Source organism: Corvus kubaryi, unplaced genomic scaffold (assembly GCF_017639235.1).
Source record: "Corvus kubaryi isolate FWS band 111438036 unplaced genomic scaffold, C.kubaryi_AGA036_p1.0 66, whole genome shotgun sequence".
Classification (NCBI taxonomy): domain Eukaryota; kingdom Metazoa; phylum Chordata; class Aves; order Passeriformes; family Corvidae; genus Corvus; species Corvus kubaryi.
In genome coordinates, this window is record NW_024582054.1 from 32,514,435 (window position 1) to 32,531,798 (window position 17,364).

A 17,364-nucleotide genomic window follows, 5' to 3' on the forward strand; every position below is an offset into this window, starting at 1 on the left:
CTTCCACTATCCCAGGCTGCTCCAGGCCCCATATAACCTGGCCTTGGACACTTCCACGGACAGGGCAGCCACAGCTTCTCTGGGCAACCTGTGCCAGGGCCTCCCCACCCTCACAGCCAAGAGTTTCTTCCCAACATCCCACAATATCCCATCTAAGCCTGCCCTTTGCAGCCATTCCTCTTTGTCCTGTCACTCCATGCCATTGCCCAAAGTCCCTCTCCAGCTCCCCTGTAGGTCCTCTACACAGAACCCCAGATTTTTGCTGCAAGTTCCTGAATATTCTTAACCCACTAAAATTATGCATGTTTTCTTCTCATCCAGAGCCCCCTTTCTGCTGTAAACAACAGGGATGAACAAGGAGGAGGCCAATAAAGGAAAACAACCCCTTCAGGGTGCCAACAACTCCTTCCTAACACTGGCACGAGAGCCATCCTGCAAAACACTGGTCAGCTAAGATTCACTCCAGTATTAACCTCTTTGCTTGTATTTCCTCCTGAGCATTCCTGCATCTGAGGTCTGTGAAATGCCACAGTTCCAAGGGGTAAAGCAAAGAATTACGACTTATCGTGAACACAGTACGCAGAACATTGCTCTCTTTTTTCCCTTTTGTTCCCACCTAATTCTATTTTTTAGAAAAATTATTAAAACTAATTGCATTATTTAATCCCATCACATAAAATCCTCCAGTGTTTCATTAATCAATGTAATCAAGCCAATCAAAATAGATAAAGATCTTTTAGCAGGCTTTGATGAGATTTTATCAAAATCTCAGTGCATATTGTGAAGTCTTATCCTCAGAAGCAAACTAACTGTAGGATGTGGAAGCTTTATCAAGCAGGCACTAATAAAACAGATGATGCTTGGGCCATTTTAAGAGGCTCTCCATATTAAATTAATAACAGCAATGCTTTTGTATTTTATATATAGGAATATAAAATCAAATGGAAGCAACATTCTTTTTGTATCTGCAGAAATATTCCTGTAAAGCAATCAGGTTTTTTAAGTAATGAAGAAGATGCATGTCTGTGAGCCAGCAGACCATAAAGCCACAACACTGTAAGGAAAAAGCAGTGGGTAATGCAAGAGTTAGATCAGAACAGCTGTAAGTGAAGAGCCTTATTAAAAGCACAAACCATTTCCTTTTAAATGTAGTACTCCCACCCCACATCTGATCATAAATAAATATGAAAGGAAAAGCTGTGCCTTGTGCAACATTCCCCCTCCAGGTCATAGCTCCCATTCTTCATGGGTTTGCCTCACTAACCAGGGGTATGAGGTACTGAAATCCACCACAAAAATGGAACGTAAAGGGGTGTTGGTATAATACAACACCGTAAATCCAGGCAGTCTCTCAGTCCAGCCTGGCTTAGGAGAGCCCAAAAAAAAGTCACAACCCAGGGAACAGACCTTGATGCACCAAAGAAATCAGCCTGACAAGGAACACTCGCTGCCTGCAAACCAGAGAGAGCTGAAAAAATGAACATTGCCTTCTTTTACAGCTACCTCTGCACCTGTTCCAGATGAAAATACTGGAAGTTTCACTACTTCCTTCCATTTAAAAACTCCAAATCCTCCTAAGCTGGAGTTCCATTCTCCTTCTCTTTTTTCTCTTAGTCTACAGCATGGAGATAGGCAACATGTTGGGTTCAACATTGGCCATTTCCATGAATTCGGCATTTCAAAAGGCACAGTCAGAGGGGAAAATTACCAAACCCAGTGGAAATAATGACAGAGAAGGATCCTGGGTTTTATTTAAAATCAGGCAACACTTGATTGCTTAGAAAGCTGCTGGGCTGAGTGTGCAGGTAGCCCCAACAACAGCAAATCTAATGAGTGCAGTAATTTTGCCCTATGTTGTGCTTTAGTTTCAATTCTGTCTAGGAAATGGTTTTAAGTGGAATTAAGCTTGTCTCACTCACAAGCAAACTCTGCTTTTTTCCCCTTTCCTTTCTTCAAGGACCCAGCAAGTAGAGCTCAACTTAAAAATAAAACCAGGACTCAGCAAGGCAGGACATGTCAGCCACAGGAGTAGCTGAGCTCTCCGTATCTGGAAAAATAACATGGGAGGTGATGGAAGAGCAGTTGTGGGCACTTAGGGCCTGATCCACCTGTCTTGGCTGTGTACTCAAAGGAGCAGCTCTGCTCCACAGCTGCTGCAAAATTGGACCTGGTGTGCCAACACAACCCCTTCCAAACAGAGCCAGAGTTTTGCTTTGAAAGAGTTGTTAAATTTACACTCAAACTCAACTTGGTGTTGCCAGCTTTCATCCAGAATCCCAGCGATGCCAAAACGTCACTGCACATGAGCTGAAAAGAGAGAATTCTAGTCAAGGATGCACAAGGTCAAACTACCCTGGAAACATTTTCCAGCAAGTTAAAACACTGGCGATTTTCTCAGTGTGGTCCCACTGAGTGGAGTGTGGTGAGCAGAAGCTCCCACTCACCCATTAGAGTCATCCCAACCTGAGGATGGGTTTATTACATTAACTGGTTGATTAACACGGCTGCTCATGTCCTAACTGCTGTCATCAGAAAGAAAAGATTAGTTTCATCTCAATGTTCAGCCACCAGAGAAACAAACCCAGAGATTTTGGGGTTTGTGAAGGGTGGCTTCCACTGTTACCATTTAGCAATATTTTTTTCATTCTATTATAATGGGGTTTTTCTGCTCTTAAGATGCTTAATTACAACAAGGGGAGGCATGAAATCTGTATTTGATGGTTTTATTTTTGGTTTTATTGCTTTAATTTATCAGGAGGGGGAGAGATGATGGTGGGATGCTGCGATCCCAGTCATCCCAGCACACCACACCACCACTCCTTGGACAGCAATCACAGGAGCCCAGCAGCAAGCTGCGGACAAGGGTTTTCCAAGCAGCAGCATCTGGCTCCCTGGCAAGCAGAGCAGGCAGCCTCATGGATCACATCGGAGTCACTCCTGGCTCTGTCACACGGGAAAAGGGCTCAGGGACTGTCTGGGTTGCTCTGTCCTTGTCTCAATCAGGTTTGCCTTTGACAGGACATGAATCTCCCTCCCCAAAGCCTGCTGCTGGTAGCCTCCACTCGCCCGTGCTTCCCCGTGAGTTCTGCTGCCATCAAACAACCATTTCCAAATTTCTCAAGTGGAAATCTGGGCCCCACAAGCCACATCTCTCACCCACACAGAAGGATGACCCCAAGGGATGTACCTGTGGATTTAAGGATGAGCCTCGGGATGCTGCATTAGCAAAAACCTGCCTGATGTTTAACAGAGCTGTGTTTCTATGAATATTTAGTTAATCAAAATATCTCCTGATTTGGCTTTTTTTCCCCAAAAAGCTTTGCCTGCTCAGTTTGGGGAAGGAAAGTATCTCCTTCCCTGCACTGTCAGCAGCACAGCTGTAGGGCAGTTTCAGGGATGCTGGGATGGATGCTGCTGGATGCCAGGCTCTGAGCAGGGATGAGGTGTTTTACACACACCTGTTCCCCCCTTCCTTCACCCACTCCCCACCAGTGAAACAATCAGACCTGCACAATACTCCACATTTTTTGAAAATTTAGTATAAACACAACCCAAACCTGCTCATATTAAAGCAATTAAGGAATTAAGGGATGTCACAGCATGTGGGGAGAACTAAGCTGTTATTTTGTTTCTTGATAGAGGGTAAGTTCACTGAAAATTTGAGTGTCATGCCACTCAAAACTATTTGTGAGTGTGGGAGAAATTTGGGGAATAAGAAATCTTCATTCCTTTGGATGCTCTTTTAGGGAAGGCTTGCTTTCAAAAATGCCAGTAGTTTGTGCGGGGGTATTTTAGTTTAGTTTGGGGGTTTTCACTTCTTCTAAATTAACTTTTCTTGGTTCTTATTTTAAAATAGTATTTTCCTACAAAAAATAAACTAAACAGAGTTTTTAAATGAGTTAAACAGCCTAAAAATAAAATACTTCATGTCAGCTAAGCACAATGTCTGTGACCGATTCAAAATCACATTTCCAAGGGGTTTTAGATTACCTGTAAAATCTGAAAAAAAAAATAAAGTATGTTTTCAGCTCTGTTTAGTCCACTTTTATCCTGACAGTTTTCTGCTTCAGTCACCAAAAGGAAAACACATTTTCCCCCCAGCTCCTTGTGTAAGGTGCTGAAAACCCCACCAAAGGATTTAGGATTAATGCACCAACCTTTCCATCAGCCAGACAAGTCCCCTCTGCATCAATTCCAGAGAAGAAGAAGTTGGAAACTCAGGTCTAGAGCAGATTAATGGGTTGGTACTGGATGAGACTTCTAAGAAATATGCAAGAGTTTGTGAAGAAGTTCAGGCTAAAAGTTGTGTGCATTGGAAAGGGAAATCCCAGCTGTCAGCCAGGCAACCACATAGGGGCATCACATGAGGAGGATTTTGTAAGTGAGAACCATTCCCAGGTGGTTTAAGGTCTTTATAAGGATTCAGTAGGGAGGGTTTGCTGCCTTAAAGGGGAAAAAAAGAAAAAAAAAAAAAAGGGAAGGGAAGGGAAGTATGAAAGCTGTTTTTACTACAAGAGCGAGGAAACACAGAATAATTAAAATACTAACTGAAATTTGATGGATTTATAAGTATTCCCTTGGGACAAACAAATGGAAGTACGTGATCCATGCTGCAATATTTGTGTTGGTTTTAACAAATTTGGAATCTGGTCTCGCCTTTCCTCTCCCAACCCACACACAGGGGCAAAAACTGTCTCTAAGGGGAAGGCACATCCAGTGCCACTTCCACAGCCCTTGCTGCCATATTCCCTGAGAAACCAACAGCCAGGCCCTTTCCCACTTTCCCCACAGGGATATGGATGATTTTGGTGCATAAAAGGAAGAAAATATTTCAGTGAAAGGAGGAAACACTCAAGGCTGTTAATTCACACAACCCGAGATATCCTGTGTGCTGGATCCAGGTGCTAATGCAGGAGGACGCTCAGTTATCCTCAGGAACAAATCTGGGCAGATCCCTCAGTATTCCTCCACCCTTTGCAAAGTGAAAAATTTCCAGGGTATAAATTTGCAGTTTGGTTCCCAGTGAGGTCCTAATTAAGGCAAGCAGACAAATTAAGCCAACTGAAGCTGTATGGTCTGGACGTGTAGCAGAGCTCCCTCAAAGTCCAGGCTCACCACAGAGTTATTGGAATATCCTGAGCTGGAAGTGACCCATGAGGATCATCGAGTTCAGCTCCTGGCCCTGCACAGGACAATCCCAAAAATCCCACCATGCCTGCAAAAGCAGCTCTTGGCAATGTGTGTGAGGCTGGCTTTTGGAACAAGTACCTTTGCACTCCTGATCTGCCTCAGATGTGCAGCCACATGAGTTTTTAACACATGCTTTGGTTAAACCTGAGCGAAATTTAGCACTCTGGGATATCATGTGGAGCTGTCCATTTGTCTCTAAACCACGTAAATGGTGCTTTTCCCAGGACTGTAGAAGTGTCATTTGAAATTCCTCCTCTGGATGATGCTGTGGGTATTATTTCATTGGATTTTGAAGCCTGAAAAAGGGATGTCAGTGTGAGTGTGTGAAAGGGGTGGAGGAACCAGACCAGTCCTCCCACAAGCTCTTTGCTTGACCTTCAATTAAGGGGCAGCTCCTCCCCTGAAAACTGGGGATAAAACATCCCTATGTCATCAGGTGTGGTGAGAATTAATTCATTAGTACTGGCAGCATGTTCCAGTGCCAGATTAAATTCATAATTAGTGATAATTGAAGTATTTCATAGTATACAGAGTAATAACTAGATTTTCAGTCAGCATGACCTTCTCTTATGGGCTCAACCATAAATGCCTGATTATTGGTCAAACCTTTTTTTTCCCAATCCATAACATCCTTGTCCACATTTTTCTAAGGTCTCCAACTGCATTTCTCAAAACCATTTTGCCATTTCCATTCCAGACTGATTTTTCCTTCCAGATTTTGAGTAATATGCAGGTTTGACGAAACAGTCACATTTGAAGTAAAAAATATATAAACTTCCAAGTTTGGTGCCACAAAAAAAACACATATTCATGGGATTTTTTTTCTCAGAAATATTTTTTCCTCAAAATAAAGGCCCGCTTGGGCTTTAAAATTAGCTTGTCTGCTTGAGAAACACCTTGGACTTCTATTTACTTTAATAAATGGACTTGGATTTGTGATCTTAGTGCACGCAGAACATCTGGAGTGTTAGAAGTCCTGTGTTTCATCGATAATAATTCATACATCAGCCACTGGGAAGCTTTTTTGAATGGTGAGGGCAGGGTAAAATACAGCCAGTGGTGTTTATATTACTTCTTTTTTTTATCTAATAGGTTTTATATAATAACTCCTGTAACAATTAATCCGAGCACAGAGGCTGAAACTATCTACAGTGCAGGAGGATAGCATGAAAATAAAATATTTTATTAAAAATGCACTTTAAAAAGGTTTCAAAGACCTTAGTTATATGAAAGGAATTGACCTTCTTCCTTTTGTAGTGTTCCTTCAGAAAAGAACTGCAGTGAGTTAAGGGGAATTGAGCAATTATATTGTTATACTATTATAATTTGCATTTCTTGATAACGCTTATGTCAAAAAATGTTGGAAAGTTGCATTTCAATAAAATATTTGAATTGCTGACATAGCCTGTGACTGTCTGTGTTAGACTAAGATATATTGCAGCTTATTCCAGATTTCCCATCAGGTATGAAATACGTGGATTTATGCACTCTAATAGAGTAAATCACAGCGAATGTCCTAATTATGAAGTTATAGGAACCTACTCCCAGCTCCATGCCCAGGTAGGAAATGTGGAGTAGTGGTCCAAAATCCAACAGCTAGTCCAAAAGCAAAGCATGATATAAGAAAAATATGCCAGGGTTAAAAAGTCCTACAGGAACCAGAAAAGGGCTGAAGCTGCTGCTCTCCTCCATTTCACCAGAGGTAAGAGCATGAGCTGATGAGTTGGAAATAACCACAGAACCACTGAGGTTTAAAAAGACCCCCCAAGATCATCGAGTCCAACCTGTGACTTTCACCACGTTGTCACCCAGCCCAGAGCACTGAGTGCCACATCCAGTTGTTCCTTGTACACCTGCAGGGATGGGGACTCCACCAGCTCCCTGGGCAGCCCCTTCTGGTGCTTAACAACACTTTCCATGATGTAATTCCTCCTGATGTCCGATCTGAACCTTTCCAACTCCATCCTCCTGCACACACACCCTCCCACACACGCCAGCTCCACCACTGCTCCATCCTCCTCCTCCTCCCAGCCACAGGCAGGGCTAAAGAAGCAGTTTCAGCCTTTTCCCTTCTCCCAGAATATTGCCTTTGCATGAGCCATGGATCCCAGAGAACTGGATCAGAAAGATGATCTTGGGCTTTGGTCCTTGACCTCCCCCTCAAATGAACACCTGCAGCCAGCCCCCTCCTTACCCATCCTTGGCATAGCAAGCTGCAAAACAACCAGCACTGTATTTTATCTATTATCTTATCTGCACCTCATCCTCATGGCCCTGGGTTTGCACACAGGAAGAGAAGAACCTCAGGGTTTGCAGCCTATTCACCAGATCTCACCCGTAGACATCCATACATCCAGAGCACTCCCCAGGCAGACACCAACAAGCAGGAATATGCTTCAGATGGCCAAACCAAGGGACCTCAGAAGGATTTTGCTCTCACTAATCGGGTTGTCAGCACCTCCTGCACTCAGACTTCTCTTGCCATGTCAATCAAGTTGCCACATCATGACTGGTCTACCTAAACCTGGCACTGAGAATTGGACAGTGAGCACAGGAGAATACATGGGCAGGGTTCTGTTACCTACAGGCTCCTGCATTTCACCTGTGGGTGCAAAAAGCTGTAGCAGAGGTGTCACCTTGCACCAGAAAGGACCTGAAGAACTGACCATCACAGGCTGGAGCAGCTCAGACAGTGAATGTGGCTTTGTTGCCTAAATACAGGTATCCAGTGTCACCTGAGATGTCTCTGGGTGTCCCTGCTAGCCTCCAGCTGCTGAGCCAGGGGGGCACAGATCTCCTGCAAGTCCTTTGGAGTGGATGTCTCAGGGACTTGAGGGCATCTTGGATGCTCCTGGCAGCCTCGTGCAGGCAACTGATCTGAGCCCTGTGCCACTACAGTGTGTGGGGACAGGACACTGCTGAGAAATGGCCAGAATTCCACCCAGAAGGCATTTATTTACCCATGAAAGCTCCCACCAAAGACCTCATCTCAGTGTTTATCGCTGAGTGCACACGAAATGAGGAATTTTTTCCTTCTCAACAACCTGTTGATATCAGATTTACCTACACCACAATCAGGAACACAAACACAGAAGGCAGAGACACTTCCACAGAAAACCCCACTGCATCTGGTTTGCATTCCTGCTTTTTAGACACAGGCATAAACCCGTGTGTCGCTAATGTGCCCTTTGCAGGGACAGCCTTTAGAGAAATGAGGTGACAGCCCCTAGCACGGCTGTCTCCAGACAGGAATCCAAAAGCCCCGGGGATTCCTCTCCTCCCGTCAAAAATCCCTTTGCAATCAGCCTTCCGAGGAGGCGCAGGAGCTGCGGGAAGAGCAGCGCTCCGGCGAGCGATGATGACAGGGAGGAGGTGGGCACAGCCCCGTCCCGGGGGACTCGCATCCTCCCGTACCATTAAGCCCGCGGGCAGAGCAGCCGGGGCTCTGGGAGCAGGCAGGGGAAAGAGATGAAAGGCTCCTGCAAGAAATCAGGTGCAGAGGGTGGGCAGATGCTGCTAAAGAGCAAAGAGACCCGGCCAGGCTCATTTGTCTGGAAGGGAACCAGCAGGAACTTTCTTTTTATCTCCGATTGTGGATGTCAGGGTAGTTCCTAAAGGCCACAGCCAGCCTGGCCCCCACTGCTCTGCCTCTCCCTGCCTGCAAAGGCAAGGAAATTGCATCGATATGTTTTTTCACAGGTAGAAAATCCCCCATTGGGATGGTCACAGACCCGTTAACTCCTTCCCACCTGTGGGACCGGGTCGGGCCCTGCCTCTCCCAGCAGAGCCCCGGCTGGTGGTGCTTGGGCTGTTTGTCCAGCATCCAGCGGGCCATGGCCAGGTGTTCCTGCGACAAACTGGCCCTGCCCAGCCAGCCCTGCCTGCCCGCAGCGGCCACTGCCCCGCTCTGCCAAGGATTAGGCATGCTCCACCTGGTCTGCCTGGGATTTCGTGGGGCATCCCCTTGCCAGGCGGGGCGAGGGGGCACAGCCCCTTCTGTCTGTCTGTCTGTCTGTCTGCCTGGGGATTAGCCTGGCCCCACCTGGGCTGCCCCCAGCTCTCCTCACCAGGGTGGCCCCAGCCGGAGCAGCTCTCTTCTGCGTGGGCTGCTGGGCCACAGCTGTCTGTCCGTCTGTCTGTCTGTCTGGGGGAGATGGATGGGCATTGCTCTGCCCGTCCAAGCTCCATGTCTCTCTGTCTGAGAGTGCTGGACGGGCACTGCTTTGCCCATCCTACCATCATGTCTGTCTGTCTGGGAGGGCAGCCACACACTGCCATGGCTGTCTGTGCAGGGATGCTGGGCACAGCCCTGTCCATCCATCTGTCTGTCTGTCTGTCAGTCTGTGAGGGATGCTGGACACAACCCTGTCCTTTTGTCTGTCTGTAAGAAGATGCTGGGCACAGTCCTGTCTGTGAGGGTACACTGGGCACAGCCCTGTCCATCTGTGTGTCTGGGGAGATGCTGGGCACAGCCCTGTCCGTCTGTCTGTCTGGGGAGATGCTGGGCACAGCCCTGTCCGTCTGTCTGTGTGTGAGGGGATGCTGTGCACAGCCCTGTCTGTCTGTGAGGGTACGCTGGGCACAGCCCTGTCCATCTGTCTGTCTGGGGAGATGCTGGGCACAGCCCTGTCTGTCTGTGAGGGTACGCTGGGCACAGGTCTGTCCATCTGTCTGTCCGCCTGTGAGGAGATGCTGGGAACAGCCCTGTCCGTCTGTCTGTCTGTCGGTGGGAGATGCTGGGCACTGTCCCGCCCTCCCGAGCCCCCGCCGTGCCCGATGCGGGGCCGCCCCCCTTTCCCTCCCTCCCCTCCCGGGGGCGGCAGCTGCGGCGGCGGCGGGGCCGGGGAGGGACGCGCCCGGGGCGGGCAGCCCGCGCCGCTGGGCACCGGCACCGGCCCCGCCGCCCGCCCTCCACCTTCCCCTTCCTTCTCCTCCCCCCGGCGGAGATTAAAAGCTGCCGGAGGGGGAACGGCCGGGATTAGGCCCGAGGCTGCGGGGAGGGGGCAGGAGCCCGCCCCGCCGGGCCGTCCCCGGCCGTATTGTCCCCGCTGCCAGCGCACCCCACCCAGACACCCCAAAAAGCCTGTTTTACCCACGGGAGGTGGCTGAGAGGAGGAACCCCCCAACCCCGCACCGCCCCGGCCGGGCGGAGATGCGGGACCCTGGCCGGGAATGCCGCTCCTCCACCTCCCAAAATAAACCGAGCCGGGATCCCCCCGAGTACCGGCGCTGCTTTGCCCGGTGCGGGACAAAGATCTGCGGGAAAGTTGCCGGAGGGGATGGAGCTGGGGGAGGGGGGAAGCAATTTTGGGAGGGAGGGATCGGTTATCGGATATTTATTTATATATTTATTTATCTGGGGGGAGAAATGTGCTGCTCTGGTTTCATTATTTTATTTATAGTTATCAAATCGACTTCGCTGCCGAGGAAGGGGCTTTGAAGAGGACTTTGTTTAACTCGGGGAAGGGCGCGCACCGCTCCGCGCATCCCTCCCCCTCCACCCCCCGGCTCCGCGGCCGCGCAAGCAGCGCGGGGCTGCGGGGGAGCGGGGCTTCCACCCAGCCGCTCCTCCTGGGAAAGGGAAGGGAAAAAAAAATACCAGCAAAACCTCCACAGCCAGCGCTCGGTATAAACACACCTGATCGGCGCATCGAGCAACTGAAAGTTTAATTTTTATTTTTTTTTTAATTTTTTTAAGTCCAAATAAATGCCTAAATTGGAGGCGTCGCTCCGGCGCACGCTGGCGCTTGGCAGCGCCGGGAACGAGCGGGGAGGACAGGACTTTTGCCTTGGCTGTGGGGCATGGATTCGTTTGCAAACTGCAGCTTAAGAGCTCCCACCACCCTGCATTGTCCTGCGCTTAAATATCCTGAATTAGGCAGCTCTGAAAAGTCCCTCTAAAGCAGGCGGCCAGGGCGAGCCGCGCTCGCACAACTCCTCGGGGTCGTGCTGCCGTTCAAACTAAAAACAATAATAAAAATAATGCTAACTCGGACGGGGGCCGATGCTGGCAGGCTCTGCCGGCCGAGCGGGGCGGCGGTGCCCGGGGCTGGCGGCGGCGGAGGGGCTGAGCCGCGGCCGGGCAGGGCGGAGGGGCCGCGGGCGCATCCCCCAGCACCTCTCAGGTACGAGCGCTTGCATTGACATTGATGTAACTACATTAGAGTTAATGGCAGCAGCCTGGTCCTCATTATTAATTGTCTTTGTGTTTGGATAAAGTATGTAATCTTCTCCTCAACCACACCATTAAAATAGGTTGCCTTTTCAATTAAGAACTGTCTTGAGCACAGCAGTCAATTTTCCTAATGAAGATGCATTATATTTTCACTTTTTTTTTTTTTTTTTTTTTTTTTTTTTAATAATGGGAAAATCCCACGTTTTCATTAGGCGTGATTATGGAGAAAGTACAAGAGGGGGTTTGTCTAAACTAAATGTGGCCCGTGTCGTGTATTAAATACCAGGCTTTTAAATAAATTGAAATTTCATACAGATAAGACGCGAGGTTGGGGTACAAATACGGCCAGATTCGCTTCCTTCAGATTAAAAAAATGCAGGGTCCATTCTTTAAAACGCACTCATCAGATGGAAAATAATGATTAAAACAACTACAGTGGACTCTTAGTTGCAATTACTCGGGCAAACTTTTCACTCAGCCCAGTTTGCTTACATTAAACCTGAGGATGATGCTTTAAAATAGACTTGCACTTTCTGCTAATGTGCAGCTTTGGGGAACAAATAGCACAGTTTAATCATGCAGAAACACACAGGAGCCAGAATAGTCTCACAATTAATTTACCAAAATAAACCCGAAGCTGCCTGCATTGTTTAGTATCCCCTCCTTCCCCTGGAGAAAAACAGCCCTAGTTCTTTAGAAAGAAGGAAGCTTTGGGGGAGCTTTGGGGGGAGTTGGGATTTCTTTTTTTCTTTTTACATTTTTTTCCTTTCTTTTTGCATAGGAAAAGAAATATTTCATGGCAGGGAAGCAAAGAGTTAAAATTTATATAATATAAAGCACTTGCAGAAAAAAAAGAAAAAAAATAAAAAATAAAAAGAAAAGAAGGGGGAAAGAAGCCAAACACTAAGGGGAAAGGAAAAAAAAATAAAAGAAAGTGCAATATTTCTAAGTCTGAGAAGCTGCAAGAGGACGGGATGTGGATTTTCGAGCAGTGTTATACATGTGGGACCTTTGTTGCCGGACGGACAGACAGACAGACACCCGCGGCACAAGCCAGACCATTGCCGCACGGATAATACCATCACCCACAGACCTTTTAGGAAAGAAAAAAAAATTAACTGCAGTATTCGGAGCTGGTTTTAGGCTTTTTCAATATGAAAAATACCTGCCTGCAAGGGAGAATGAAGTTAAGCATAAGAGTAATTTCTTATTCACATGGTAACAACAGTTGGTTTGGGATCTTTTGCAAGCTTTCTGCATTGTGGCTTTGTTTGGTTGGGGGGAAGCTGCTTTGGGGGGCTCGGGGGGTATTTTTGTAATGAACATTTGTTTCTCCACCAGCCAGCGGCTAAAGAAGATCTGCAAAGAATGGCAAAGAAGATTTTCGATTAAAACCTTAGCCCATCTCCACGGATTACTTTATATCGATTCCTATATATATGGCTGCAATTGAGGGGCTCTAATTAAAAATCCAAAGGGGGGTGGGGGGCGAAAGGGAAAAAAAAATAAAAGTTCTTTCTGGGTCTCAATAAAAGGAGCTTTTCATATACGGGAAATAAAGGTTGTAAAAGGTTACAAACGAAAGACTAGTTTAAAGCTTCTCTGCGGTTTTCTTTTCCTCTTTCTTACAAAACCCCTTTTCTGGCTCTTTCTCTCCCTCCCCCCGTTCCCCCGACCCCTTCATTTCTCCCAAGTTTGCCAACACGCGGGATGCGGGACTGTAACTGTTATTTTAATATCTGGGTTGGGAGCTATAATCTGATTGCTGCAGCGAGCTGCTCATCAAGGTAACTTCATGGCCTGGAGAGAAAAATTATGTAAACCGGCAGCATTAGCGCCTTTCATCAACACACACCCCCCACACTCACCCCTCGCACACGGCCGCAGCCCCGCAGCCCTGCCCCAGCCTCCCGCACCGGCCCCCGGGGCCGCCCCACGCCGGTGCCCCCTCCCCGCACGGCCTCCCCCAAATGCTGGTTTATTTATTTAACACTGATCATTTATTTCTCTGTTTAAAGTTTGGGGGTTGGGGTTTTTTTTTTAGGGGGTTACTTCCCCCCCTCCGCCTCGTTGCACATGAGACCTTCCCTCAGGTGCAAGTCTGACCTCACTTTCGCTGCTCTCGGGGTGACATTTTTAGGACTTGCCTGGCTCCAAGAGGAGCTGGCCAAATTTCAGATCGCCCCGAAATACCTCCGCCATCCCCTCTTCTCCTTCTCCTGTCCCCCCCACCCCGATTATGAGACTTGGTTTCATCTAGGCAAAGATGCTGCCTTCATATATTTCTTTTACATTTTTTTTTCCTTCCCCAAAAGAGGTGCCGGCTCCGCCATCCCCCTCCCAGACGCTTGGAAAAGAAGGGGCTTTTTTTTTTTTGCTTTTTTTTTTTTTGGTTAAACATTCTGGCATTTTAAAACGAATCTGACCCTTTCTCGAAGTGACGCAGCTATACCAATGTCTCTGGCTTTGCACCCCCAGAAAGGGAGATTTTGGGGTGAGGGGAGTGTCGAACTTAAAAAACAAAACAAAAACAAAACCACAAAACAAAACCACAAAACCACAAACAAACAAACAAAAAAAACCCCCCTCTAAACTAAAATAAACTCCAACCGGTACTTGAATTGCAGATGAACTTCAAGGAAAGTCTGGAATATTTTAACTAGACACAAATCCGATGAGGGAAAAGCTTAAAAGCGCGTAGCATGCATCGCTTTCCAGAGCCGATCAGAGATACAAAGATGACAAATTATAAATCGGTTCACTTTGGGGTGGGTTTTTCTTTTTTTTTTTTTTTCTTGCTTCATTCCTTAACTTTCACCCTACCTGAATAAATGATTCCTTATTTTCCTCCCCCCAAGCTTGGTCATCATAACCGCGGGCAGCAGCTCAGCCCTGGGAGCGACACACACGGCGATAAAACCCCTCGCGGAACGGTCGCGATAGTGAGGAGAGTCGGAAATTAAATCAGAAGGAGAAGTGAAGAGGGTGAGCGAGAAAAGGAGAGAAGAGAGACAGCTATGCAGAGAGAGAAAATGGCTTTGTAACCCGACTGGCATCGGAAAGTTGGAGAACTTACTGAGAAGCAGAAGTTACAGTTTCTTTTCATCCCAGAAGCAGATTTTGGTTCTCTGAGCATAAAGTTCTTAGAGGGCAGAAAATCACACATCTCCACTCACTCCCCGTTAGCCCCAGATAGTCTGGATCTCTGGGACTGTACCTGCTCTGCAACGCTTTCCAAACGGACCAGAAGAGATGGGAAAGTTTAAAAAAAATTAGTAAAAAATAATAATTTTTAAAAATCGAGATCCTACAGCAGCAACAATTGTTATCAAATTTTTTTTTGTAACTTTTCCCCGAGCTGCAGAAGGTTGAAGGCAGAGGCAGCTGCAAAGTGTGTGCAGGATTGCTCCAGGAAAGAAGGTTCCCCCTTTTTCCCCCTCTCAGATCCAATCTTTGCAAGAGCCATTCCGACACATTGCTAAGCTAAAGGGAAATTCTCTTTGATAAAGCGGTGTTCCCAGCTTCTGGGTTTTAAAACCTAAATCTATATTCAAATCTGGCTGAAGGTGTGTTCTGGGATTTATGAAAGCCTCTTAAAGGGGTAAATTTACCAAACCGTGACAAAATCATCACAATCTTACTTTAGACATCTGAAGTGGATGAGAATTTTAAAGAGACCCTTGTTTATTTAAGTAACACTGTCCATCTCTGCCACTTGTTTTATTGGCCGCGGGAATTATTCCCAACTTCTCTGGCTGGAGGGGACAGAGGGAGAGGCTGGGATGCTCCTACTCCCGTGGCAGGCTGCAGGCAGGGCAGCAGCTCTGCCCAGGGCCAGGCAGCTGCGGGCAGGGCTGGCAGCCGGGCTGGGCTGCGCTTCCCATCCTGCTCTCCCAGCTACTTTCTTCAGGCACTGAATTTTATTTCTCTGCCTTGCTCAGCCCTGCTCTGCCACAGCCCGGCTGCCTCCAGCGCCCTGACACCCCTTTTTTTCTTTTTTCTTTTTTCCTTTTTTTTTTTTTTTTTTTTAATTTTTCCCCCGTTATTTTTAATCGATTTCGAAAATACCCTCCTGGTCAGGATACACGGGAACGAATTATCTCTCTCATTCTTCCGAGGTGGATTAAGGTTATTAAATAATATGTGGGGGCGGGAGACGATGGCAAAGGCGGAGGGGGCGGAGGGGGGGAAGGGTTCAATCGGGATATTTATTCCTGGTGCTCTGCTAAAGGGGAGGCTGAGGGGTGGCGTGGCCGTGCCGACATGCGGGGAGGTGAGGGAAGGATTTGCCCGGCGCGGATCTCTGGGCAAGGGTTGAGAGAGGGGGGTATGCTGCAAAGGGATGGCGGCTGCAGCTGCCCCTCCCTTATCCCCACCCCTTCCCCCCTAAAAAAAACCCCCTCAACTAGATAAATAAACCCACAAAAAGTCCCCCCAAAAGAATCTCATGGGTCTGGGAGAGAAAAATAAATCAAAACACAACTCCAAAAAGGGCAGGGGTTGGGGGTCCCGTGGGGCCGGGGGGTACCAACCGGGGGTACCCCGGCTACCAACTTTCCACGGAGTCGCCTCGCAAATTTAAAAAAAAAAAAAAAAATACAACCCAGCGGCCAAAGTGGGAGCGGCTCCTGCGGTCAGGGCTGCGGCGGCTCTGGGCGATGGGGTATTTTGTTTGTTTGTTTGTTTGTTTGTTTTATTTCCCCTCCTCTCCCCTCCCTCCTTCCCTTCTGCCGCCTCCTTCCTCCTCCTTTCTGGGAGGAAAGGATAAAAAAAAAAAAAAAAAAAACAACCCAAAACCAAGCCACACCACCCATCCGCCCAGCCCAGCCCCGAGCATCCCAAACCTGCTCCTGCAAACCTCCAGCCCGGGCTGCACCGCCGGCGCTAAAGTCCAAGGACAACCACGCTGGATCGCACGCAGCCAGGCTCGGAGAGAGCCACAAAGAGGCGAATTAATTGCTATAACTTCATTAACATAGGTCACCCCGTTAAAATGATCGAGCTGCTGCAGTTTTTTCCCCCCATTGTCACAAGTGAGGAAAGTGTGTGAGCGCTCCCTCCCTCCGACCTCAGCCGCCTCCATGCTCCTGCCTTTTGCCAGAGCTTCATTTTCGGGGTGCTTTGACCCGGGAGAAGTTGAGCGAGGACGGGAGGAGCGAGGGGAACATGCCGGTGCCCTGCTCCGGTGCGCCCGGCCGGGCTGTGCCCCGCAGCGGGAACCCCCTGGGCCCTCCTCACCCTCAGCCCGTCACTGCTCCCAAATTATTTCAATTAAAAACATGTGCACGTCCCTATTTGCAAATTCAACGCGACGCCTCTACGTCCCGTTCTACACCATCATCCCTGTATATCTTTAAAAATATAATTTTAAATGCATTTACGTCGTCCCCCAGGTGACTCTATTTCTCCTCTTCCAGGCGTCACTTGGCCCCTGAGAACTGGAATTGGGGTGCGGCCGATCCGCGGGTGGGACTGGGGGGACGCGGGGTTGGGGACACCCTGGCACCCCGCTCTGTGCCGGGGGGGATTCTCCCCTTGGCTCCCGCGGGTTTCCTCTCACCCATCTCCCCTCTGCTCAGCCCAGGGCTCCTGGCAGGCTCCGTGTCCCCCCTTCACAAATATTTACTGATATACATTAATATCTTTTGTTGTTGTTATTATTGCAGCCACCCCCCAGCCTTTTGCTGACCCCCCTTCCTCGTCTTCCCCGGGCAATTCGCTAATTCCATCTCTGCTGTCCATCACATTAATTTCTACAATGACTTCATCCGCTCCACTCCATAATGTATATTTTTAAACCGAGCAGGTTCTTTTAATGTATATTCTGGTGTCATTTCGGTGGCTGTTATTTCTCTCTGGATTGTCCCCCCGGTACAGCAGCGGCCTGTTTTTTCCTCCCCCTGTGTGTGTTTTTATTATTTTCCCCCTGGCTTAGATGTGTCAATCACTCTCTCCCTGCCATTGGTTGGAGAGTTTGCGTCAAAAAGTTGCCAGAGAGG

The 17,364-nt window shown here is 48.0% G+C and overlaps 2 long non-coding RNA genes across 9 annotated transcripts in view; one reads left to right on the top strand and one right to left on the bottom strand.

Moving 5' to 3' along the window:
- The window catches only part of LOC121673836, a 100,151-nt gene extending 84,944 nt beyond the window's left edge, over positions 1–15,207 (bottom strand). For 5 of the 8 annotated variants that reach the window (XR_006019333.1, XR_006019331.1, XR_006019334.1 and 2 more), the window contains exon 1: positions 14,442–15,207. This is a non-coding gene — a long non-coding RNA (uncharacterized LOC121673836). The remainder of the gene's footprint in view (positions 1–14,441) is intronic. The other 3 variants (XR_006019335.1, XR_006019332.1, XR_006019330.1) reach the window with 1 other exon arrangement.
- LOC121673837 lies at positions 13,379–15,773 on the top strand. The gene is made up of 2 exons (XR_006019336.1): positions 13,379–14,133; positions 14,224–15,773. It is a non-coding gene; the product is annotated as an uncharacterized LOC121673837 (long non-coding RNA).
- Positions 15,774–17,364: the final 1,591 nt, after the last annotated feature.